The sequence below is a fragment of the Rattus norvegicus genome, chromosome 2, assembly GCF_021556685.1.
Source record: "Rattus norvegicus strain SHRSP/BbbUtx chromosome 2, alternate assembly SHRSP_T2T, whole genome shotgun sequence".
Classification (NCBI taxonomy): Eukaryota; Metazoa; Chordata; class Mammalia; order Rodentia; family Muridae; genus Rattus; species Rattus norvegicus.
In genome coordinates, this window is record NC_141535.1 from 240,456,994 (window position 1) to 240,482,063 (window position 25,070).

At 43.9% G+C, this 25,070-nt stretch overlaps 1 protein-coding gene across 6 annotated transcripts in view; it reads right to left on the minus strand.

Annotated features, from left to right (window-relative positions):
• Adgrl2 (adhesion G protein-coupled receptor L2) overlaps positions 1-25,070 on the minus strand; it is a 618,928-nt gene that overhangs the window by 436,780 nt on the left and 157,078 nt on the right.

Genomic DNA, 25,070 nt, shown 5'->3' on the forward strand with positions numbered 1-25,070 from the left:
GTAGGCTTGACTCCTAGGTGCGAGAGTTTGCAAAGCTGGGTGCCTTTAGCTCACCGAACATTATCAAAACATGGAAGAAACACGCTTGGGGAGGCTAACTCTGGTGTTCTGATACGGCAAAGACGCTGCTGCTATCCAAATGACTTCTGGAAGCATCCGTCTCCTTCTACACCCCCAGTAACTGCTTCCATTTTGATTTTCCATCCTGACACTCGGACTACGAACATCCTCACAGCTCCCACGTTTTGAGCAGAGACTTCTCATGAAGGAAGAGGTAAGATTTTTGGCAAAGTGGAGAATCTGGACAGCAGACTTTCCTTTGTGTTTGCATGTGCAAAGGGGCACAGGTGTGCATACGTACCTGGAGACCATAGGATAACTTTGGTGGTCATTTTCTGGTTGCTTCCAACCTTCTCTTTTGAGGTAGGTTCTCTCAATGCCCTGCACTTACTAAGTAGGCCACACTGACTGGCCAGTGCTCTACAGCTCTCTGCCTGTCTCTACCTTTCCTGCTAGGATTGTGAGCTCTTGACACTAAGCTTGGCTTTCCAATGTGAATCCTGGGGATAGAACCCAAGCCTTTGGGTTTGCATGGCAAGCACTTGATTTGACTGAGCAATCACCCAGCCCCTGACTAATACTGCTGTGCACGGCCCTCTCTTCCTCATCCCTTCTCCATAGAAATCTTTCTCTGGGCATTTTCTCTGGCAGCCATTACTGATTTGTGTTCTGATTTCTTGTTGATAACTCTAGTTTGTTACACACAGAATGACAAAACCAAAGACTTAAATAGAAATGACTTCACTGACATGTCTCAGCTGACCAAAGACAAACTCACCCCCCCCCCCAAATAATCCCCACTCCCTTCCTTCCCCGTATCCCAACAAAGAGAAGAAACACATAGCCTCTTTGTCTTTTTTGATGTATTATACAAACAGAACCCTTTGGAGAAGCTGTTCTAAAAATAGGTAAGCACAAACAGGGCTTAATATTTCATGAGCTAAAATTTCAAGGGCTTGGAATTAAAGATAGCCAGAGATGTATGGAAAGAAATATTTACTGCTACTGGAGACCGATGCTTGTAAGTAAACGCCATTTTCCTGAGAATGTGTCTCTACACTGCTGGGACACACTGGTGACTGGGTGGGGCATGGTAACTAATGATGTCTCTACTAGACCTTCTTGGGAAGATACTTCACGGCTGACTCTTGGTGTGTTTAACTGTTTCTGAAACTTTCTTCCAAATTTCCTAGAGGCTTGATGACCCTGTCTCTTGTAAATTATTTTTCTAGCTGAATAACCTATTAATGGGACTGTGTTCTTGGAGATCACAGAATTTTTTGATAAAGTTTCAATAAAATTTGCAGGCATTGTTTATTGCATTCATACCATGCATGACTTTATTACTAGACCAACCAACACCACAGGCTTGACATCAGCAGGGTTCACTGGCTCTATACTTTTTTACTCCCAGAGTAATCGCCTTTCCTCTTCTGACTCCAGACTGGAAGAGAAAACTAGATTAAGGAAACGCATCCATGTCTGTGTAAGCTAATTTAGAATTGACGTCAGCAGAGCCCTCTGTATCGGGGGCTTGGAATAGCCTCTGGTCCATGATACCAAATGCCACACGTGCTTCTAAAACTTATTTCTCAACCCAAAATATCGAGCTCCTTATCCAATTTTGAGGATGATTCTATTCATTCAAAATCAGTTTTTCCCCAGTTTAGAAATGAAGCATTCTTAAGTTTAAATTTCACACAGTGATCATTTTCAACCAGACTTTAGTAAGGCTAGGCCCAAGTATAATACCTCTCATTTAGAAAGTACTTTCTTTCCTGAGCAGTAGCCTAAGTATTTTGTTTTATTGCATTTTCATTTCCCGTGTCACTTCCCTCAATATGCTGTCATTAGCAGACTAAAGTCTTCTGCCTGCAACCAAAGTTCAAGCATAAAATGTACACAGAACTACTTGAAAATTGCTATTTAAAAGTGAGTAGAATGGAATGTGTGCTTTACTTCTTTGGTCATTTTGCAAAGATATTTACATAAGAGCCTCATTTATGTGTGTCCCTTTCTTTTCTGAATTTTTTTTTTAATTCAAACCATACACACAAAGTGATGACTGTCTTCAAAGATAATGAAAATATTGGATTGTGAAAATATAAATGAACAGGACACTGTTGGGGTTTCTACATAGAGAAATTAGCATAATGGGGGGGTCAAGGAATACTACAGAAATCACACAGTACAACAGATCTCACGCAAGAGTTTGGAGGAAGGGGAGAAAGCAGGAGGGGAGATGGAAAAGGGCACACACAGAGATAAAGGGGGGCAGAGGGACAGAGATAGGGGTACAGAGAGACACACACACAGAGAGCCAGAGAGCCAGAGAGAAGAACAGAAAGAGACAGAGAGAGACATAGAGGGCTACAGAGAGACACAGAGAGACAGAGATAGAGAGAGACAGAGAGGAGACAGAGAAAGACAGAGACAGAGAGAGACAGAGAGGAGACAGAGTCAGAGAGACATAGATGGGGACAGAGAGACAGAGGGGGACAGAGACAAAGAGAGACAGAGGAGATAGAGAGAAAGAGACAGAGAGGAGACAGAGACAGAGAGACATAGATGGGGACAGAGAGACAGAGACAGGGAGACAGAGGAGGACAGAGAGAGAGAGACACATAGATTCTGGACAGAGAGACAGAGACAGAGAGGGGGGGACAGAGAGAGAGACATAGATGGGGACAGAGAGACAGAGACAGAGAGAGACAGAGGAGGACAGAGAGAGAGAGAGACAGACACAGAGCAGGAGGCGACAGTAGGGACTTTTAAGGGCAGGCATGCACTCATGCTGTCTTTGGCAGCTGATGAGGATGTGTCTTAGGTGAGAGCACAGGTGAAGGTGAGGCGGGCACCCTAGTTCCTAACAGATTCTACTACTGGACACTTAGCGGCTAACACTTCCTCCAAGAAAGCGACAGCAACAAAACATTGGTAACAGATGCAGATATGTGTTTTTAAATCAAGGAGAAATTTCTTTCCTTTCATGTAAAATGCCAGAGGTAAGGGACCAGTGTGTGATGTCAGCCCAGATCACAGGGTACGACTAGCTTCTGTATCCCTGTTACTTCGACCAACCCTAACAGAAGTAGACGGTGGCGAAACGTATTATTCTGCGAGCATAGACTAAATTTAGGGTTCTGTTTCAATGGAGGAATGAAGATTGAGAAATAAAGTACCTGAAATGGTAAACCTTTTACTTTCCAAACCTAGATTAAATTTTCTTTCTTTCTTCCCTTCCCTTCTTTCCCTTCCCCCCCCCCTCCCTCCTCAGATCTGTCAGGTCTCTGCCACCTTACTTTCTAACATGGTTTACTTACTTTCTCGTCCCTTTTAAGGTGTGTGTGTGTGTGTGTGTGTGTGTGTGTGTGTGTGTGTGTGTGTGTACACTGTAGTTGTCCTCAGACATACCAGAAGAGGGCATCGGATCCCATTACAGATGGTTGTGAGCCACCATGTGGTTGCTGGGAATTGAACTCAGTACCTCTGGAAGAGCAGTCAGTGCCCTTAACCGCTGAGCCATCTCTCCAGCCCACCTCCCATCTATATTTTTTTCAGTATTCTTAGCATTTCTTTCTTAGTATAAACAGTAGCTTCTACTCATCTCCATGTTCACAAACACATCCCATCTGGTTTATCATTCCTGGTTAAAGATACATATGCAAGGTCATCAGAAGGCTGCAGTATGGCTGCTTTTGTTTTGTCACCTCTTATAGAAAATTCCAAAGACATGCCTAGCAAGCTTTAGAAAACCATGGAATTGACTATCCCCTTGTGTGTCTATCCATGTTCACACACATGCTATCTTTGTCTGCCATATCACATGGAGAAAACATTTATTTTCTTTGCCTTGTAGAGGTCCTACTCAGGGACAGGGCACTGAATCCCCCGTAGAGGAATTTGGCAGTATGTAGAGGCATATTTGTTTGACTTACCCAGGGGAGTAATGCCAGCCTGAGCAGGTAGGAGCTGAGGTATTGCCAAACACCTTGAGCACGGGGATCACATCACTGTGTTAGAGTTATGTGGCCAAAATATCAACCTTAACCAAGAACATCGAATACCTGTCTTTGAAATAGTTATTTATCTGTTGCATTGTTCAGGGACAGATTTTTGCTGTCTTCACGAGTAGACAGCAAAGAACATTCTGGTACATGTTTCTAGCTTGTATGTGCAGTCACTTCCTGGTAGACAGGATGAAAATGGAGGCACATTCTACTTCCCCCAAACCACATGCATGTCTTTTAAAATTATTGTGCTGGGCCAGTGAGATGGCTCAGCAGGTAAAGGTGCTTGTGGTACAAGCCCGGTGACTTCACTTAGTCTCTGGAACCCACATAGAGATAGAAGCTGGGAACAGATTCCACGGGGTTGATGTCCAATCTCTATATGGCTCCTTATATACGTGCATACTTATATTACTGACGTGCCTACAAGTCACTTCTCCATCTTCTCAGAAACTTGAACTTGTAAAAATTTTCAAATCCTTCCTCAATTATTGGTGGCATCCAATTTTAAGTTTAATTTGTAGCTTCTTGATGACTGGGGAAGGTGTGACCATTCCTCATGCCTATGATTCTTTGAGAACGTTTGGGTGCTTTTGGGGACATTTCTTCCATTTGCACAGGCCCTTTCCTTTCCTTCTAATACATTTTTTATATGGATAAAGGGTCTTGAATAACGTAGAAAATAGATATAGGATATAAGCTGTCCCCACAGCATTGGTTTTTCCAATGTTCCTTGTGCCTTGATGGCCATCTTTATCTTTTCAGATGCGCTCTCTCTCTCTCTCTCTCTCTCTCTCTCTCTTTCTCTCTCTTTTAATTGGTTACATTTGTCCTTGGACATTTTCAGACTTCAGGTGACCCAAGTCCCTAGCCACTGTGAATTTATTTCATTTGTAGGGCTGGAACATTCCCCGCCATTTGGTATAGTCTGTGGAAATCATCACGACTCTCGCCCTCTTGAGGAAACGTTTGGTATACAGTAATTTGGTCAACTGTGCTCTCTTTTAGAAATTTTTTTTTTGGTTCTTTTTTTCGGAGCTGGGGACTGAACCCAGGGCCTTGCACTTCCTAGGCAAGCGCTCTACCACTGAGCTAAATCCCCATCTCCATTAGAATTTTGAATACACTGGCCATTGATATTTGGTGGCATGATTATTTTGAGGATTCCGGGGCATGTGATTAATCTCTTGATCCTGCTTCTTTCAAGGCTCCCTCATTGTCTATTGAAAGCTGATTGAGGTATGCCTTGCTAGGACTCTAGAGTTCTTCTCAGTTGAGATTTTTGGGTGTTTATAGTCGTGTGTCATCAAATTTGAGCGGTTTCACACTTTTCCTCCCTTCATAGTTCTTTCACAGTATTTCTTTGACACTTCGATTTTTGGATCTGCACCGTGTTGTTTATTTTGGTCCACTCAAGGGACTTCTACAAGTGTCCTGGGTTCTGATGATTCCCCTACCTTACAAAACCCTGTTTGTTTGTTTGTTTGTTTGTTTGTTTTTCAAAGTTTCTCTGTTTAGCTCTGGCTGTCCCAGAACTGGTTCTGTAGACCTGACTGGCTTCAAATCAGGCTTCTGCCTTCCTAGGGCTGGGAAAAAGTTGTACAAACCCACCATCCCAGCTAGAGGCATTTTTAAAATCTGTTTGTCAATAATTTCTATTTTCCTTTCTTTAAGATTATTCATTCTTTTCTTCCCCTGAAAAAAATCCACTTTTGAAACTCTCTAGTGATTTTTTTTTAACATTTTGGTCATTACACTTTATCATGTCTGCTCCTTCTCCCCTTCCCCCATATCTATCTCCTCTCTTCTCCCACTGTCTCCTTCCTGTCCCCAGTTTTTCTCTTTCTCCATCGTCATCTCTTCATCCCATCCCTAGCTACCTTTCTCCTCCTTTCCCCTCATCCTTTCTCATCCTCTTTTAGGTTTTCTCCCTCTTAGCTGAATTTGTATTTTCTTCGTAAGCGAGTAGTCCCTCATCTTAAGGCAGCAGTTTCCTTGTTTAGTGAGTAAATTTGCTATTAGGGTTTTACAATAGTGCTTCTGCTTTTCACTTTTGAGATGGACCAGAGTTTCGTGTGTGTGTGTGTGTGTGTGTGTGTGTGTGTGCGCGTGCACTCGTGCGCGTGCATTTTCTTGAAAAGCGAGCTTTGAGAGCAACCAATCTATTCATTCTGAAAACCACATTTCCCTCTTTCTCTGGAGTTTGTTGCCATTTGCTAATGATTTTGCTTGTAGCATTTGTTTGATTTCTTTTACTGTTGTTGCCTGTCTCTCTGGCAAAAATCAGCCAGAAGTATAAATTTAACACATTTCCAGGTATTTTCTGAAACTTCTCTGGGAATGTATAGTCTCTTTCTAATTTTTCTTACATTTACAGACTTCTGTGTCCTAGTTTTTAATGTCTGGCTCCCGAAAATGGGGTGGGGGGGGGAGAGAGAGAGAGAGAGAGAGAGAGAGAGAGAGAGAGAGAGAGAGAGAGAATACAAGGAGTGCTGGCCCTTTAAATCTCTTAGAAGCACCTTACTTGTCTGTTTAGTCAGAGGGGGAGTACAGCAGCCTTCAGTACCTACCTCCACTGCTTTGATTTCTGGGATCAGTGTGCAAATCCCTGAGGGCAGAGTGCAATAGACTTCCTTACTAAGCTAGATTACTGAATCGAATATATCACTCTATGTGCCTAAGAGACTCTCAGTCTCTTAGTGTTTGTGAGGAAAATCTCCTTTGGGTCATGAGGCATGTGCGCAGTGGTTTCTGCACTGTCCTTTAGTTCCTCCGTTTCCCACCTGGATGAGTATTCAGATACCCCTCATGTCACATCCAAGATGGAAATTGTCTGCACCAAAAGTGCCATCAAATGCACTTCCGTACATCTCAGGAACGTCTGCTGCTTTCTAAGCCACTCTTAGCTGCTTTATGAGGTTTTTAACCTCAAGTGTGATTTGCTCTTTGGTATTGTTTTGTTTTGATTTCTTACCTCCTTTGGCCTGTGTATTGCTTCTAGGTTGTGGCCTTATCATCCCTTTGTAAAGTTCTAACACCTTAGCACCAACATACCCTGCTGGCGAATTAGAGGCGAAAGAACTCGCCTGTTTGAAGCTGGGCCTCGTGGTGCAGGCGTGTAATCACAGCGCGAGAGGGAGCTGAGGCAGAGGACTGCCACCGATTTCGGGTTAATTCGGGCCACAGAGGAAGTTTCAGGCCAACTGGGGGATGCTTAACAAGATCCCGCCTTAGAAAATAAAAGCTACAAAACAACGCGAACATTTAGAGATGCGCCGAACACGTGATAGATTCTTTAAGTCGTACGTGTGAGGAGCAAATCTCCAGGGACCACGCATGACAAAGAAGGACCTGGTGGCAAAGTCTGTGAATTTGGACACAAGGGACAGTTTCGGAAACCATACATGTAATTCTGGGAGAAAAGGCAATGCGTATTTCGGTACCCATTTCAGAGAATCCCAGTTGCTGCGTAGCACTGTCCATAGTATCTGAGCTTTTTCTAAATGCAGACTAGTCTCTGCATGAGCCTATAAATCATCGCACTCAGCCTTTTGAAGCTCAGCATGGGCACAATATTTTCCTCCAAATTAGTTAATACTTAGGGCAAAGACGCCAATAACAGGCAATTCTCCGTTGGGTCGACTTTAGAGACGGTTTATAGACCACCCCAAAATACATGCTCCTTTTAACCGGTGGACAGGAATTGGAGTAGAATCACGGAAACAGCTTGTCTCCTCATTTTGAGGTGTTAGTCAGCTGAGAAGATAAGCCTTGTGACTAGAGGGCATCAATAAAGCCCAGCAAGGGCAGGGGCCACGCAGACTCACTGTGACCACGCCACTTCATCTGTTCACGCGCTCTGGTAAACACGTTATAGATACTAATGTGCAGAGAGACACAGTGGCACACACTTTGGTCCCAGCGACTGGCAAGTAGGAGGGTCCCTCGAGACCAGGAGTTTGAGACCAGCCTGGGCTATTGATTGAAGGAATTTCTTCTCTAAGAAACAAACGAAATAAAACCACCACCGAGGAATGAACTCTTCTCGTGTAGTGCCCTGTTGGTAAAGATGTTGAATGAGAGACATGTCCGTGTAAAATCTAATGGCTCACACATGGACAGAAGTATTAAAAAGTCGGCTGAAGCCAAATATGCACAGAAAGCATGGGGAAAGGGGCTGGGGTATGGCTCAGTGTCACTGACTACACAAGTGAGTTCAGATCCCCGTCATTCGTGTAGGGTGGACATGGTGGCCCATCAACAATCCCAAGGCTCAGGACAGGATGGGGTGGGGATTCCTAGAACAACCTGGATAGTTAGACTAGTCAAATCAGTGGATTCTAGGTTCAATCAGGAGACCCTAATATATCAGTACCCAGCAATGGACGAAGATACTCCTCAACCTCTGTCTTCCCCCTTGCATGTGCATACAGGTACCTGCACATATTTTATGTATACACACGGAGATATGCACACACACACACACACACACACACACACACACACACGCACACACACACACAACCCAAACATAATACACAGACACATACAAAACCGCAAAGCCAAAAGCCCAGGGCTGAGGAGAGGGCTGTGTGAGAGGCCATGGGGTTAACCCAGCAGGCACCTCACCTCCTGTGAAGGTTATTTCTCAGTCTCGGTTCTCCATACTGATGGGCTTTGATCTCCAGTCCTTTGCTCTGGTCATCATTTATGCATGGTTCATAGACAGGGGAGTCAGGATGGACTTCTAATCAATTTTTACACCAGTGCATCTCCTCTCTTTGAGGAAAAGCATTGTTCCCAAATGCTTTTTATTTGCCTGTAGGTAGGGCTAGGATTCTTTAGTGACCTTAAGGCAGGGGGCAAGAAGACTGAGGTATCTGACAGACTGCACCCTACAGACAGAAACACTGCTGCCAAGGGATGGCCTCTATCCTCCAGAGATGGAGGGTCAGTGTTCTCAGAAAAAATAAAACAGAGCGTAAACTCAAGGCTTCAGGATAACTCGGAGGACAAATGCAGCTGTGAACGCAGTTTGAATCAGGGTCGTAAGTCTACCTGAAATATCACAGGTTTCTATATCTTTGCAATTTCGTTTTTGTTACCTTGTTTTTTGGTCTGTTATTTTGTCTTTTTCTTTTTTCCTGAGCTGAGGACCGAACCCAGGGCCTTGAGCTTGCTAGGCAAGCGCTCTACCACTGAGCTAAATCCCCAACCCTGCAATTTCTTTTTCGTGACTCGTGGTTCCTTAGCATAAACTCCGTAGTTGACAATCTCGTGTCTCAAGGTCAGATGGTCGAGTGGACTCTTCTGTAGTGCACACGCGGATCTGTTGTCCCTGGCTTTACTCCATACCAAGTGTGCTTCTGAGCACACGTTTTTAGTAGGAGACAGAACTCATATGTCATTAATATGTTTTTAGGGTTCCTCAAATTTCCAAGACAGGAGCAAAATGGAGCTTCCGGTCCTTCCACGCAATTAGATCTGTGTAGAGTGTGGCCTCCCAAGGGCCTCTCAGTTTTCCCTCTCTGTACTCTGATCTTTAAACTTCCTTTATCTGTCTGATTTCTTTCACCACTTTCTAACTGCTGGACACCACACAGATGGGCAACCTTGTTTTGGCCCCTTGAACACAAGGCTGGCTTTCTTTCTTCCTTCCTTCCTTCCTTCCTTCCTTCCTTTCTTTCTTTCTTTCTTTCTTTCTTTCTTTCTTTCTTTCTTTCTTCCTTCCTTCCTTCCTTCCTTTCTTTCTTTTTCTTTCTCTTTCTTCTTTCTTTCTTTCTCTCTCTCTTTCTTTCTTTTTCTTCTTCCTTCCTTCCTTTCTTCCTCCCTCCCTCAATCCCCCCTTCCTTTCTTTTTCCTTAGTTCATGAATGCAATTGTCTACTCTAGAGCAGTCATTTCATTTGGGGCAGACCGTACATTTATTATCTGCAAAAACTCTGGTCATTTATCCTGACTTTGCTTCTAAATCATGTTTCTAACTCAATTTACTATTATTTTTTAAATGTTTAGGATTTATTTTTATCACGCGTGTCTTCTCTTTGTATGTGGTTGAGTGCGTGCACCTGAATGCAGTGCCCATGGTGTCCCCCTGGAGTGTTGGGTCCCCCTGGAGCTCCTCTTAAAGAGAATAGTGCTTTTGGGCTTGGGTCCTGAGGAAGCAGTGTGTGCTCCTAACTGCAGAGCCTTCTCGTCAGCCCCCTGAGAGTTATCAAAACAGAACAAGAGAGGAACAAAACCCCTCCACCTTTTCTAGATAGTTTATGGGTAGACCATTGCATATACCTACACTTATTAAGATGTTGCTTAGGGAAAAGATCCCTGGCATATGTAAACTCTGGTTTAACCAAGAAACAAAATGTATTTAGGAATTTAGGAACCGTTTTCCACTATACTGCATAAAACGATGGGAAAGTCATCGTAACAGCACATTTTCTCTTGCAAGGCAGCTTTTTTTATATTAAAAGGCTGTGCTCAATGGGAGCATTGAGGTGCACGATCCCAGTCCATCCTTTTCTGGAGGCTGAGGCAGTGGATCACTTGGCCAAGAGTCCCAGACCCGCCAACCTAAGCAACTCAAAAAAGAGCCTCTCCCACCCAAGTAGCAGTTTGTGCTAAACTGCACTCCCAAAGCAAAGCCCAGACTATTGTCTGCACGGCATACAAGGCAATCCTACTTATCTGAGTCGTGCAAGCAATAAACAGCATAGTTCGGAAAACCAGCACTGACTCTCTCTGCCACTGGTTTCCCTCACTGGTAAAGAGAGCTCGCTCAGACTTTGCCGCACAGTATGAGTCCTTGTAAAGTAATGGTGGAACATGTCAGCTCTCTGACCCTGAGCACAGGGCTGCTCAAACACCTGTGGATTTAAGAGTTTCGATGTCTCCAAGGGTCTGGGTGGGAGTTTATTCAGAAACCTAGGAGCCCAAACGAAATGGATTTCTGCCATGGACAGTCTGCTTCCTTCCCCAGTCCTGACAGTGCTTTCCACCCCATGAAGAGTCTAAGACTTAAGAATGAACTCTTTAAGGAATTAAATTTTACAACTTAAAGAGACACGCACACACACCGTGCAATGTTGATCAATTGCTCTTTGAATTTCACTCTTGAAATGAGTTTTGCAACAGAGTGACAGAAGCTTTCACTCCCTCACCTTCTGCAAGGCTAAGCCAGGAGCCCTCAGCAGGTACTCAGCTGGTGAGGAAGAAGCTTTCCTTACATGGGAGGTGCATAACTTAAAATGTGGAAGCCAGTAAGTGTAAAAATACATACCCTTTCTAAACGATCGAGTATAGCCACAAATTTGTCCTGATTAAATCTGTCAAAATTGCTCTCATTTGAGGGTTTGATTTAGTCTTTTCAAAACCGCAGATACCTCATTGTAGAGGGAGCCCAAGTCCAGGAGACTTTGAAACAAGCTTGTCTTATTGTTAAACATGCATTGCCTATCTCCCGGTGCCTATTGAAGATTTTGTGAAAGAAAACATGTTTGAAAACGCCTTACTTAAGCTCAAACTTCAACGTGAAAGATAACCTCCTCAACAGCTCTCTCACTTCTACAGTGTAATCGAGCCTTGACTATCAGCACGAGGAAATGTGGGTGAGCTGTCTCTGGGCCTGGATCATTGTTTGTTCACAGGACGCTGAGCCTGTGTGATAATCACTCTTGAGAAACAGTATCCCTGTGCATCCTGGAGGCTCGGATATTGCTATGAATGGCCCTAACGTAGGATTAGTCTAAGCACGGTCCTCTTGCTTAGCCTTGCCTTTCTCTCCCTTCCTTTCATCCTTCACGCCTCCCCCCACCCCCTCCCTCCCTCCGTCCATTGCTTTCCTTCTCTGTTTTTTGCCCTCTCTTCTTCTCTCTTCCTCTTTCTTTTCTTTTCTCGTGTGTCCCAGGCTAAGCATTTTAAATAAAACTAAAATGACATAATATACATTTCTATGTGCTCGTTGTAAAATGCTTTCTATATAATGACAGTATAATGTTTAAGTGTAACATATGTATATCTATATACATGCATATATATATATAGAGAGAGAGATTATAAATGTGAGGACTTATATGATTTAGGAATAGCGCATAAAGTGATAATCTATAGGAAAGAATTATTTATATCACATATTTACATACATCTAATGCCTCTTGTGTTCCCAAATATGAAGTAAAGATATATTCATTTAACATATTGATGATTTACATTTATTATTAATTAATTAATTAATTAATTAACTCAGTCATGGTGCTAGGGATTAAACTCATGGCTCTGCCCATGCTGGGAAGTGCTCTGTCCCCGAGCTCACCCTTATCTGTGTTTTAATATTTTTTAAATTTTGAATCATCCTTGTATAGTACATAAACAGTAATAGTAATAAAGGCGTGAAGTGAAAATGAAAGACCAGGCTTAGCTAACTCCTTCAGGCCAAGGTCAAGTTCACAGGCCTGTATAGCATTTGGCCTGTATAGCATTTGGCCTGTATAGCATTTGGCCTGTATAGCATTTGGCCTGTATAGCATTTGGCCTGTATAGCATTTACAGTTTGGCATTTTGGTTTCGTTCTCGGAATTTTGCACGTGAAGTGTGGTTTATGTGGTTACCGTCCTCACTTTGCAATAGTCTGGATTCTAGGTTGGGGATAAGAGGTCTATAAGAGAAATGTGCTTGGATAATAAATAAAATATATACATTTTAAAGGACACAGTTTGTCACCGTGATAAATCTTTAATTAGTGAATTTTCAGGAAGAAATATATGGTGACATTTAAAAACCTCTAAAAAGATTGCTGGGAAATCTCTCTACGACTTAGCTAAATCCTCAAGCCCTCCAGTCTACTCTCCACCAGAATTCACCAGAATCCTCTTCTATTAACAGCTAAATCATTAGTCAGTACAGCCGCCGCCGGAGCAGAGCTAGCACAGTAAAAGACTGTGAAATGACTAGTGGGCGGGGCTGTCATGGCTGACTGCAGGTTGCCTGTCTGCTCTTCCCTAAGTGGCGATTAGCGCTTGTGAACACAGTAGGTCTGCCACAGACCATCACACGGTCAGGGATGGCCTGAGGAGATGTTGGCTTGAAATTGGCTTGGAAAACAAAAACAAAAACAAACAAACAAACAAAAAAAACCCTGGGAGGTCAATGCCTGTGAGAAGGAAGTGGAAGGAGAGAGGGCCGAGTCTTCAGGAAGACATGGAGTCAGGAGCAGGGGGCCCAGGGATGTCCTGGATTAGAACCCCGAAGCAGCTGGGCGGAGTCTGCTGTTTGCCCAGAGTTTCCTCTTTATAAACCAGCCCACGCGGTAAATGGGGCCCAAAGTGGGTTAGGGAACACTGTAACCTCATTTCACCTTATTTAGCTGTGTGCCGGGGATCTCAGCAGGTAGTTCAATTAACTTCCACTAGTTAAATGGGATGAAAATGAGGTTACCCAGATTGACAAAACTCGACTCTGTTCCCCGTTTCAAATCAGAAGGGGTTGTTCTCTGGGCCAGGGCTCTAGCTGGTGGGCCCCAAGGCAATTGCTGTTCTGAACTGAACAGGAGATTTGGAGCTCGCTCAGGGCCAGGGCTCCACCCTGCCGTCTCAGCTGAGACAGGAAAATTACGTTGAACTGATGGCCACTGTATTAACAAGGACTCATTACACAGGTCTTATGTTTCTCTCTTCCTACAGGGCTGTAAGGCCGCGCTGGAGAAGAAAACCTCACGTGATTTGATTGCAGTGGTTTTCTTTTTTTTCTAAAGCCCGGATTTTGTGAGATTATTTCCCTATTGATGGAGTTCTTGAGCTTAGAAAACTTAATTAGCACCACTTATTTCCAAAATAATGTTCCAGAATCTGCTGTTATTTTAATATATTTAAAGGTACACTGGATGGAAATGGCTTTAAAAAAGAATCATTTAATGAACAACTGTGGTTGGAGGTAGGCAAAGTTGGAATTACATTTCTTTCATTTGTGTCTGCTTTCAGTTTTAGCAAGTGGCTGTATGCGTAACGGCCACTTTTAACGGATAAAGGAGTGACATAAATAGTGAAATACGCAGATGCTCGAATTCTCTGGGAGCGCAGGGTTCCCCTCCAGCTCTTCAGGTAGGATCAAGTTGTCTTTGCATTAGTGTTTTCCCTGTTCGAAGGCAATCTGTGGTAACAATTGAGTGAGTGAGGCCCTATAATAAGAAAAGTGCCATAAATTCCTGCAGTAGGTCAGTCTACCTCAGTTTCCCCATTTGTGAAAAGTGTTGAATTTTAAGAGTAAGCATGTGGGGCTGGAGAGGTGACTCAGTGGTTAAGAACACCGACTGCTCTTCCAGAGGTCCTGAGTTCAATTCCCAGCAACCACATGGTGGCTCACAATGGGATCTGATGCCCTCTTCTGGTGCCATTGTTCTCATATACATAAAATAAATAGTTTAAAAAAAAATAAAGAGTAAGCGTGTGGTGGCTCGTTTTAATTATCAACTTGGGACAGTCTAGAATTGCCTGAGGAGAGATTCTCAGCGAGGCTGTGTCTTGGAAAGCTTGTACTGTAGGCACATCATATTTATTATGTTAATTGAAGTGGGAAGACCTGATCAATATGAATGGTCCCATTCCTAGGCAGGAAGGGGGTCCTGGGCCACATAAGAACAGAGAAAGCAAGCTGAGCCTAGGCATGATTTCCTTCCTTCATTTTTCTCCTAACAGGATCTGGGGTGACATCAACTTCGTGTTCCCATAACCTCCCCTGACTTCTCCACGATGATTGATTATAATGTGGAATTCTGAGCTAAAATAAACCCTTTCTCCCCTAACGTTCTTTGTCAAGGGTGTGTTATCAGAGCGACAGGAAATGGAACTTGGACAAGGTATCAGACTGCATTGTTCTCGAGAAGGAACGAATTGGCCGGATGGCTTTGTGGTTGTGTAGTAAATGTGGATATTTCTCTTTTGTTTTCATGGGGATAGTGGGTAGCAAAGCCAGTGGTTTTTAAAATCATCACATCTGGAGAGCGATGTTCTTCCATCGAGGGCATATAAAAAGGTGCACATGTTCTCTCATTAAACAAAAAGTCACTTTCCTTTCATGGTTGTCTTTATGTATTTAAAAAGAAAATATTTCTGCTTGTAGTTTCTGTAGTCAGGAGGCTGGGGCAGGAAGGCCATGAGTTTGAGGTTAGACCAGGCTACACAGTGAGACCAAGTCAGGAAATAAATCAATCAAATCCCATCTGTGTTCTATAGAGGGAAATAGGCTCACGTGTCCTCTCCTCTCCTCTCCTCTCCTCTCCTCTCCTCTCCTCTCCTCTCCTCTCCTCTCCTCTCCCCTCCCCACTGCCCAACTGAAATTAGGATTTCTTTCTTTTTTTTAAAGATTTATTTATTTATTAAGTAAGTATACTGTAGCTGTCCTCAGACACACCAGAAGAGGGTATCACATCCCATACAGATGGTTGTGAGTCACCATGTGGTTGCTGGGATTTGAACTCAGGACCTCTGGAAGAGTAGTCAGTGGTCTTAACCACTGAGCCATCTCTCCAGCTGAAGGTTACAGTTTCTACATTGAGATGCTGCTGTCTCATAGAAGTCACGGAGACAACAATGGACGATGGTATTTAACTGGCCGTTGGTGATTTATCTGCAGATGTATCTAAGCTCCCTCCCACTGTTACCTACGTGAGCAATTTTCTTATCTACTTTATAGAATGTTCAAGGGGGTTTGCCAGGACTTGCCTACTTCACAAATGATGACCCTATTCTCTGTGTGGTGGGAATCCTTCAGCTCGAAGAACCTGGTTCATAACTCCAGTCCAGGGCCTGGTGCCTCCGGCAGCCGTGGGTCGTTGTCTGCAGACACCCCAGCGTGTGTTGGCCTTGTGCTGAGGATCAGGACCTGGGCTGAGACCTACTTCTTTCATACTTGATGGGCTTTGCCTGGGAACTCTTTGAAAGTATTCCGGGGGCTTGGAATGAATGAGATGATGCCTTTAAGTTGTATGAGATGAAGGCGTCGCATGGCTCACTAAGAATACAGTAGGAAAAGACGGCAGGTTTGGATGCTGACTGTTCTTGCTTGATTTAAACCGTTGCACACGCGGACAGAAGCATGGCACTCTGCCTCTTAAATTCAAGGATTATATCAGTTAAAGTAAAATAATTTTCTTTAAAAGGAAGCAATTTTAATTTGTCTTATTTAATTCTTTGTCTCCAAAGTGTTGCTTAAACTCTGCCAATATTGGGAACAAAAACTAAGTCCATGCAAGTAGGTGGCCTTCAAGATAAGCTAAGATATTATTTTGGAGGGGGTGAATATGAGCAAAGCACAAAATTTATATGTATGAAAAATCAAAGTTAAATGTATAGGGAAACAGAAGAGCCCTGAGCTCAGATACAAAGCTCACGGTGCATTCTATGTAACTGACAGGTAAGTGTAACAGAACAGAAAACTTCCAGTAGCATCTGATTTTCGTTTCATTGAAATGAGAAAAAAAATACTTTAAATAAATGCATGTGGATGCAAGTAGTATTTCTCTGACTCGCATGGATCACCAGTAAATCAATCAATCAATCAATCAATCAATCAATCAATCAATCAAGTAAATCCATGCTAAGAAGCAATCTGCCCTAGCTCTGAACTACAGGAAGCAGTGGTGGCCACGGAATCTTCCTCCCTGTGGGTATTGACGAAGGGGAGTTTAAGCCCAGCTGCTATCCGTGATGACTACAAATCCTAGCCAATCAAGCCAGAAGGAGCATTGGAGGTGTTCGCTTCCAACCACTTAGGGTTCAAACACCAACGGCTTGAAGTCCACAACTGCTCGCATCCCGTTTTCCAAACAGAGACCTGGACGCATGACGCAAGGGCCAGCACCAGTGCACTTAAGGAGCCACAAGTCTTCCTGAGCTCCAAGAACACGAAAGGGAGCCCAGTTCAAGCTGGAGGTGTCACGTGGTTCAAGCCAGCTGGGTGACAACCAGGGTGACAGAATTGAGGTGCTAATTAAAAGGAATAGACATTCCCACTGGAAGAGTGGTCAAGGGCATCTGCAGAGTCGCTACAGCCCTGTGCGCACGGCCCAACCCACGCAGAACTGGGACCTGGGGTCTTCTATCTCTGCCTCACCTCTAGCTTTCTCCCATTACAGGCTTTGATGGAGATGGTACCTCTTCTTCCCTCTCGTGCTTATTCAGTTCTGCCGAACAATAATCGTTATGTGATGTGAGAAGTGTGGAACAGAGACCCCTGGTGAAGTTCTGCGGTGTATTTTGATTTTTAACTTTTTAATACAACAGATCGAAGTGTCTGTTAAAATAAATAAACAATACAAAAGAAAAACCCTTTAACCCACGGGTGGTTTTCTCTGGTTCTGGAATACAAGGTAAGGTTGCTCCACTCATGTCTACTATGTTGAACTCTGGCTGAGTCACATGGGATGCTCCTGCATCAGGGGCTGCGTGACGGTCTGCACAGATGCTCCAAGGCCATTTCGGCACAGGGAAGAAGTGGCTTTTCAAAACAGAGAGTGCGACATGATAAGAGTGCAGCCTGGTTGATTATATAAAAATGAACTCCCTGCTTCCTACATAGAACATCATTTTAGCGGCCATGCCTTTGTGGTTTTAGGACATGTCACATATGAGCAAGGCCATGACGGAGCGGGCACCGTGTTTCTGAAGAAGACCTACACTTGTTCCGCTTTGCATGTGCATAGCCTACGACGCTCTTGTATACAAGTGTTATGGAAGACTATCCTGACTGTTTCCACGAGACTGCCCAAACGAAAGTCAATCATGTTTAGAAGACATGCGATTAGGCAGGTAGACACGGGTGGTTTTAGTCTAATCCACGGGACTGACAAGTCTCCTTACATGAAGACTCTAGAACAAGCAGGCAGAAGTCAGTCTAGAGGAAACTCTACAGTCAGTGGTAGAGGGAAACTCAATCTTCTCTAGGGGCGAGCTTCCTAAGGTTAGCCAATCCCCAGTGTTCAGCCGTAAACACATATGCATACAAGCAACACCGAGGGGACTCGGTAGGTTGTAGGTGTATGCACATGTGTCTGTACATCTAAGTAATACTCAAAGAAGCAGTCACAAATCTGAGAGAGGAGAGAGGAGAGACACAGGAGGGGTTGGGAAGAGAGTCAAGGATGGAGAAGCTGTAAATCCTGTTAGGAACCATGCAAGAGGAAGAGCAACACAGCTTTAGAATGGATGGGTGGCCCACCGGTTAGGGCACACACATGATGGGTGTGACTCAGAGAGGCAGAGCCCCTGAGGACCACGTGTCCTGGGGCCTTCATGCTGTTATAGAGTTTTGTTCCTCTTGCTGCTCTCACGTTTCATCCTTCATAACCTGGGGGCTGGGTGTAAATTCTAAGGGGACTTCCCGCCCCTCACTGGGCAATGTCATTAGCCCGTACAATATTAGCGGTTGATGCTTTTCAAGCGTTATTGCTGAAGCAGATTAATGATCCCTCTGCCACCCTCAGAAAGGACCTAAAGACGTTTGCAATGACCCCCACCCTTAGAAAGAATTTGGTGATGCAGATTGTTAGTAAAGTTAGGTTAAGATGTTTTTGTTAGTGTCTCTGACGTAGAAAACCTTGGGGAACAATAAAGGGTGACTCTCTTGCTAAAGCTGGGCTGCCGATCAGGGGATGATTAATTTCTTGTGCCCATTTTTTTGTCCTCAGCTCCCTGATAATTTAATAAAAATAATTGCTAATGAGTAGATGTGCACCCCGAGGATTTCCAGTTGAAATGACTGATCCTTTTATATAAAGGTTTAGATTTGTGACTCTCTTAAAATTTTAATAAGATTACTTCTTAAGATAAATAATAAAATAATCGATCTTTTCTTTGTAGCTGCAAATTGCTGCCTGTCAGTAAGAGGAACTGGCTGGGAAAATTACCTTACGTGCTCACACACTTTGTTAATCTATAACAAGTTGCTTAGTTACAAATGTGTGAGGGTTCTTGAGAGTATTTTATTTTGTCCATAATACGTTAAACATTTGATCATGTGGGGGTATTGGAGAACATTTGATCATGTTGGGGTATTGGGGAATGTTTGATCACGTGGGGGTATTGGGGAACGTTTGATCACATGGGAGTATTAGGGAATGTTTGATCATGTGGGGGTATTGGGGAACATTTTTTCTTATATATACTCATTGTACTCACTCTCTGGAATAAAAATAGAATGCAACCATATAATTTTTGTACTGCATGATATATAAGCTGTGGTTGGAAAAAAAATAAAACTGTTGGAGGAGTGTTCCATCCACCCAATGTGTATGTGTGTATATGGGTATATATGGCTAGAATTCTATTTTACCCCCCAAATGTGTGCGTATGTATGTATGTATGAATGTATGTATGTATGTATTTATGTATGTATGTATGTATGTGTGTTTGAAGTTGTTGGAGTTTGCTCCTTGAAGCCTTGCTTCATCCACTAAGTGCATGCATGTATCTGTGTATAATCCCTCCTCCCTGTTTTTTCTTGACAACCACAGTTTCTCAATCCCCCCACCCTGGAGTATTTCCAGGGGCCCCAGTGAATCAAGTTTTGCTCCCTCAGAGAAAAGTCTGCTGAATGGTCAGTCACTGATTCCACAAGCCCTTACTTTGCCCTGTGGTGTCCAAGCTGGTCTTCAACAAAATATAGTAGTCATGTATGAAATTCTCAATGAAGTTATTTACAACAACAAAAAAGAAAAAAAAGGACAATTATAGCCAGAGCGGGAGGTGCTAGAGAGGAGTTTGAGGATGGTGGGTGACCATTCCATAGAGAACAGTGGAGTGACAATATGAGGTGTCACTAGGAGAGGTGGGCAGAGAAGGAGGCTTGTCAGTTTGTATTGAGTGCCAAGACGACAGGTTCTAGAAGGAGAAAGCTTTGGGTATGTCTACGTCAATGGCCATTTCTAGATTGGGCTAACTGAGATGGGAAGATTCATCCTAGATATCTTTAGCACCATTCCATGAGCTGGGGTCTCAGATTGCCTCTAGGGGAGAAAGTTGGCTGAGCAGGACTGCTTACTGATCTCTGCTTCCTGAGTGCAGAGTCCACGTGACCACTTGCCTCACAGGTTGGCTGCTGCGCCTTCTCCACCAACACAGGCTTCCCTCTGTCCTGTGAGTCAGAGGGACTCTTCTTTCTTTAAGTTGTTGTGGTCAAGTATTTTGTTGCAGCAAGGAAGAAAATGTCCCTTACAGAAAGCCAACAGTGAGCAATGCCTAATGAGGCATTGTAATGTGGCTTCCCTTTAAATAGCCACTCTGTGGGAGCTCTGTCCACTGTGAGGTATGAAAAGGCTAGTTGGAACAGGTAAGGTACATCTCCCCTGTCTTTTCCCCGAAGGGGGGGGGGGAGGAGGAGGAGGAGGAGGAGGAGGAGGAGGAAGAAAATTGACTTTATCGTGAATAAGTCAAGTGGAGAGGTTCCTTTCCTTTTTTTGAGCATGGGAGAACATTTGCTTCATTTCTGATCATTCCCTATGCCGACATTTCTTGCGTCTTAAATGACCCAGCGACCTTGTTGAAGTCTAGTCTGGATCTTAAGGTGCCAGAGTGGAGACCTGTTTTCCATAGCTCAGTCATTTCCTGCTTTCTGTGTGGGTCTTCAAGCCATGCATTTTCTCTAGATGTCTAAAGTGGAGAGTTTCCTCCTCTGTAAGAAGAAGCAGGTGAGCTTTTCCTCAACTGCCCTTGCTGGGGCGTTGCTATTGGAAGGATTCTCTCACACTTAGGAACTTCCTCCTCTGAACACTGCCAGGTTTTCTTGGTAGAACAGAGAAACTTGGCAGCAAACAGAGAAGGGTGCAGATGGGGCCTGTGTTCCTCGTTCCTCTTCTTCGCCACTGGCTTTGAGTGCAGTCTTTCCTCACGGACTGTCATAGCCTCAACCTTTTTGCTGAGCACATTCTGTGGGAAGCCACCACTGAGTCAAGAAGACACTCGGTCAAAATTCTTTATCCTTTCCCCTTCGCTCTGTCACGTGACACTTCTCATTTGTCCGTTACCATTTCTGATTGCTTTGGTCTTTTGCACAATATTTCTAATTCTGAGAAGACCTTCGGAAGATGGAGGAATTTACAAAATCTCTTAAGGTCATACCATTCTTTCTGCAGCATGTGTCCAAATCATGGAAGACCTCCGGCCAAAACTGGCCTAATCCAGAAACATAAAAACCAGAGATGCCAAATGTCCTTTTGGAAAACATTCTGAAATATGTGTGCAGGCTGTGGAGGAAAAGAAACCCAACGACATTGCTTGGGGGTGGTTGGTACCTTTGAGCAACAAGCATGAGGGCAGCACAGAGGGAGGCAGAGTGGTCAGGACTTGGGTGCAACCCTGAGAACTAAGTGGTCAGCTCTTTGGGGAAGAGGCTGAACACACATCATTTTGACCAAATTCATAGCTGACAACAATCACTACCACCTTACCTATTGAAAGGCCAAAATGGCTAATGCTGTCCCACCCTCAAAAAGTTCAGGCAGGAACTTGTTAAAAAATAAATAAAATAGATGCTTAACATTTTGTTCTAGCCCCAGTTTTACAGAACAGCAACTGATGTCAGCAAGCGCTGGCAAGTGAGAGGAACAGAAAGGGCAGGCCATGGGGGTCTGCAGCAAGACGGACTGATTGCTTTTAGGCCTTGGCTTTGGTGCAGGGGCACTTCCTACCCACCAAGGCATCTTCTCAGCAAAGGTTAGAAGGTCCGCAGATGGGAGCTCGCGGCTTTGTCACAGTGACAACCTTTCTTGCTGCTCCTCCAATTTACATAAAGTAACGATGCACAGCCCTCGTCAGGCTCCCAAACCCAATCTCAGACAAAATGACCAGTAATTGAAACAACAAAGGTAATTGGCCACGGATGACAGAAGAAATTTCACTCTGAGGAGCTTACTGACTGGAAAAGATTCAATAACTCCAAAGCACTGGAAATATTTTAGGCACCACAAGCCCTCATTTGAGTCTATTGGCAAGGAGAATGTAAGAGTCCTTGATTGCCTAGCCTCATGCGGTGCTTTGACTAGACTCTGTAATTTCTAAAATGGACAGCGTTTGTGGAAATGATCAACCACACTCCTCTTACCTACCAAGTACGGTGCTCAAGGCAGAGTGTAGGTGTCATTTCCCACACCACCTGTGTCTGGTTTACCGCACATGCTAGACTTCATGGAGACCAAAGGAACTCATTCTCTCTCTCTCTCTCTCTCTCTTTCTCTCTCTCTCTCTCTCTCTCTCTCAGTATTAGTTTCAGCTAGATTATGTCAGCTTTATTCACTCAACAAGTATTTATTGCCTAGATGTTATAGGCCATGTAATATTTTAGGCCTAGATTAAAACAAGCCTGAAGAGAAGAACCTTTTAGTGGTAAGATACTAATGACAGTGGTAAGGCAAACATAATAATTGCCAACCCCCCCCCTCACCCCCCAACCCCGTCTCCGGACTCAGGCATATCCCACAGTTCGTCTATTCAGGTTATCATTTAGTCCTTCTATTAGAGCATTTCATGTAGTGCAAATTAAAATATTTGTTTCTCATCTAAATCAAAGCTGTCTTTTCTCTGATCCAGTCTGCCTCAGCAGGAGCTGCACAGTAGGGAGGGCGTGCACTCTCTTCCTCCTAACTGCCCGCATTCCCTGCCTAGCCTCTTCAAGTTCTCCCAGGATTCTCCTTAGATGCCAAGATAGCCAGCTTAATTTATTCGCAGTGCTCTGTTGTGATGACTCCCCACCATAGGGGAGAGCCCTAGGGATCTCAGCAGCCCTCTGGACATTTGCCTTGTGTGAGTGCCATTTGCAGACATCTGAGTGAACGGTTCACTTTGGGGTTTTTGCTCAGCCAACAGTGTGAAAACACCCACAGCGCTTGCCTCACGGGGAGGAAGGTTCCAAGATTCTACCCTTGGAGCCATATTTTTCTTTTGAAAAGCATGTTTTCATTCTCTGGGTTCTGCACTATTAAGCTGAAGTTGTGTGTGATGTAAGGAGTCAGGGAATCACCTGCTCTCTTCTAGCCGTCTCTTGAGGCTGGTATAGATGCTGCTGTTCCTTGGGAATACCATTCAAGACAGACACAGTTTGCACTTCGCCAATAAGCATGTTTAAAAAGAACAAACAAACAAACAAACAAACAAACGCTGTTTGTTGTAGCCATGGGATGCATGCATGCTCCTGGGAAGGGCTCTGAGCTACCATAGTAGCATCCCCACTAGGCTGAAGTTGAAGTCTAACAATGGGAGTACGAATATTTACAAACTGTCCAGGAAAGGATAGACTCCCTCACAAATCAGTGTGATCCTGAGGGACTCACATAGCAGTGTGTTTTGTGTTGGGCAGTGAAGTCTAACGGAGCCTTAAATCCAAAGGACTCGGTCCGTGTTTTCCTGAGGATTTCTACCACCTCACTGGGAAAGCAGATGTGCTTCCTAAGCGGCTTCAGATGGGGAGAGAGGATGCGAATGCCAAACCCTGTCTGATGCTGAGAGAGCTGAACTCACCCATGGACTCAAGAGGCTTCTCCTTGCCAAATGGAAACAAGGGGTCACCCACAGCCTCTGACCTAGTGGCATAAATTTGTCTGGAGGGCTTGAACAATGAAAACACTTTAAATAAATGGGAGAAAATCAAAAAAACATAGATGAGGTTGGATTTATGAGACGTTCAAATACGAAAGAGTGTAGATTCTTCTCAGCACACTTCATAAAATGGGAGAGGAAGAAGCCACCACTGTCCTGATACCAGAACCAGATAAAGACACGACAAAGAAGTAAATTATAGATAGATCACTCTCCCTGCTGAACACAAATTACGAAAACTAGCTTGCAAGCCAAGTTCTTGAAAATACCGAAGGATCATTCATCGTGATTAATCGGGCTTCGTTCCCCGGGGTTTTGGGGATAGACCACCATATGCAAATAAATAATTGTGACACATCATGCAAATGTATCACATGGTCATTTTGACAGATGCAGAAAAGGCTTTTGACAAACACCAATAACCCTTTAGGATACACATCCTGATGACGCGGAGTAGAAGAAACATACCTCGATACAGTAAAGCCTGTCTGTGACAAATGTACAACGAAAATTATATTAAATGGAAAAAATCCATTAAAATGTATTCTATTCAATTGAATTCATCCGAATCTTATTATGTCCATGTAGGGTCTCCACAAAAAGAATCAATGAGATATTTCTCATTCTTTCTTCTCCACGTTCCAGCTTTGAAAACCAGATCCCATTGAAGATGTCCAGCATGCTTCAGTTCCACTGGCCACGTTTCAAATGTCTGGAGACCGCCTGTGCACATTGCTCACTGTCTGCACGGCATAGAGACCGTTCTTTCTTGAGAATGTACTAAGAGCTGCTCTATTGTCATGCTGGGCACCTCTGCGGAAGCTCCGAGAGAACTGTGAAAATCCTTTATGGGTCTTCAAGTTACACATCTGCCCATCACTCCTTCCTACTGAGGACTTCTTCTTCCCTCCTCTCCCTCGTCCACCTCCTCTCCCTCTTCCTCTATTTCTATTCACTCATAATCGTCCAACAACGTCTTTCTTCTTTCTCCTCCTTTCTTTCTTCTTACTCTATCATCGGTTTCTTCTTTTCCCACCCTTCATCCCCACTTGCTCCTAGCCCTCATACCTCAGTCAATGGGGTCTTAATTGTGGACCACGCCTCCAGCAGTGGCTGGGGAAGCCACGTCCTCACATGGATCCCCTGCCCTCACTTTCCTTCTTCCTTCTCTCCTCCTTCAACCCTGTTTTCATCCCTGACATTTATAATATGTTAACTTAAAAATTTATGTAAAATATCACCAATGGGCTGTGTGGATATAAAAACAAGTAGGAAACAAAATGAAAGAATACAGCACAATCGACAAAAAGTCAGAGAGGCTCCTTAAAGCCGTCTTGGAGGGAGGAAATGCTATTTCCTTCAGTGTAGCCATGTTTCTACTGTTAGGAAAGGTGGTGGCAACATGGGATTATCCTGTGGTAAGTACC